At 42.6% G+C, this 2,075-nt stretch overlaps 1 protein-coding gene across 4 annotated transcripts in view; it reads left to right on the plus strand.

Moving 5' to 3' along the window:
• Window positions 1-2,075, plus strand: part of PANK2 (pantothenate kinase 2) — a 36,752-nt gene that overhangs the window by 27,246 nt on the left and 7,431 nt on the right. The window lies entirely within an intron of this gene.

The following is a 2,075-nucleotide window of genomic DNA, read 5'->3' on the forward strand; positions in this document are numbered from 1 at the left end:
CTCTGTCACCCAGGCTGGAGTGCAGTGTTACTATCTCGGCTTACTGCAACCTCTGTCTCCCGGGTTCAAGCCATTCTCCTGCCTCAGCCTCCCAAGTAGCTGGGATTACAGGTGTGTGCCACCATGCCTGGCTAATTTTTGTATTTTTAGTAGGGATGGTGTGTCACCATCTTGGCCAGGCTGGTCTTGAACTTGACCTTGTGAGCCACCATGCCTGGCTGGATTGTCTTTTTATTACTGAGTTCTGGATACAAGTCCCTTATCAGATATATAATTTGCAAATATTTTGTCCCATTTTGTTAGTTGTCTTTTCACTTCCTTGATGGTGTCGTTTGCAACGTAGAAATTTCAAATTTTTGTTTGTTTCTTTTTTTTTCTGAGATGGAGTCTTGTTTTTTCACCCAGGCTGGAGTGCAGTGGCATGATCTCGGCTCACTGCAACCTCCACCTCTCTGGGCTCAAGCAGTTCTCCTGCCTCAGCCTCTCGAGTAGCTGGGAGTATAGGCATGCACCACCACATCCGGCTAATTTTTGGATGTTTAGTAGAGATATGGTTTCACCATGTAGGCCAGGCTGGTCTCGGATTCCTGATGTCGTGATTTGCCCACCTTGGCCTCCCAAAGTACTGGGATTACAGGCATGAGCCACTGTGCCCCGCCCTATCTTACTATTTTCTATTACTTGTGCTTTTGGTGTCATATATTAGAAATGTAAGATCGTGAAGAATTGCCCAATTTAAGAACACGAAGAAGAATTGTTTATTCTAAAAGTTTTATAGTTTTAGCTCTTATGTTTAGTTCTGTGATCCATTTTGAATAAGTTTTTGTGTATGGTGTGAGGTAGAGGATGAAGTTCATTTTGCATGTGGATATCCAGTTGTCCTCGTACCATTTGTTGAAAAGACAATTCTTTCCCTGTTAAATTCTCTTAGACCCTTTGTCAAAAATCATTTGACCATAGATATTTGGGGTTTGTTTTATTTTTGAGATGGAGTCTCGCTCTGTTGCCCAGACTGGAGTACAGTGGTATGGTCTTGGCTCACTGCAACCTCTGCCTCCCAGGTTCAAGCAGTTCTGCCTCAGCCTCCCAAATAGCTGGGACTACAGGTTGCATGGCTGCCATGCCCGGATAATTTTTATTTTTTTATTTTTAGTAGAGTTAGGGTTTCACCGTGTTACCCAGGCTGGTCCCAAACTCCTGAGCTCAGGCAGTTCGCCTGCCTCAGTCTCCCAAAGTGCTAGGATTACAGGTGTGAGCCACCACGTCTGGCCAGATGTTTGGGATTATTTCTGGATTCTAAGTTCTGTTCCATTGATATATGCCTGTTCCACACTCCCTTGATACTGTAGCTTTGTATTAAGTTGTGAAGTAAGAAAGTGTGAGTCCTCCCACTCTTTTTCAAGATTATTTTGGCTATTCGGGTACGTTGAGAGTATGAATTTTAGGATTCACTTGGCAAGGTCTGTCAAAAAAGACAGCTAGTATTTTAGTAGAGATTACATTGAATCTTTTGGCTAATTTGGGGAGTATTGCTATCCTAATACAAAGTCTTCTGATCCAAAAAGATGGAATGTCTTTCCGTTTATTTAGAACTCTGCTTTCTTTCAAAAGTGTTTTGTAGATTTTATTGTACAGGTGTTACACTTTTAGATATATTCCTAAGCATTTTATTCTCTTTGATGCTATTATAAATGAAATCGTTGTCTCAATTTTATTTTGAGATTGTTTAGAAGTACATTGTTTTTCATATTTTGAGGCACATGGCTTTTAATAGAAAAATCACTCATGGCTGGGTGTGATGGCTCACGCCTATAATCCCAGCACTTTGGGAGGCCGAGGCAGGTGGATCACCTGAAGTCAGGAGTTCAAGACCAGCCTGATCAACATGGAGAAACCCTGTCTCTACTGAAAATATAAAGTTAGCTGGGCATGGTGGCGCATGCCTGTAATCCCAGCTACTCAGAAGGCTGAGGCAAGAGAATCACTTCAACCTGCTAGGCAGAGGTTGCGGTGAGCTGAGATTGCACCATTGCACTCCAGCCTGGGCAATAAGAGCAAAACTCTGCCTCAAAAAA

This window comes from Cebus imitator, unplaced genomic scaffold (assembly GCF_001604975.1).
Source record: "Cebus imitator isolate Cc_AM_T3 unplaced genomic scaffold, Cebus_imitator-1.0 Scaffold328, whole genome shotgun sequence".
In the NCBI taxonomy this organism is placed as follows: Eukaryota; Metazoa; Chordata; class Mammalia; order Primates; family Cebidae; genus Cebus; species Cebus imitator.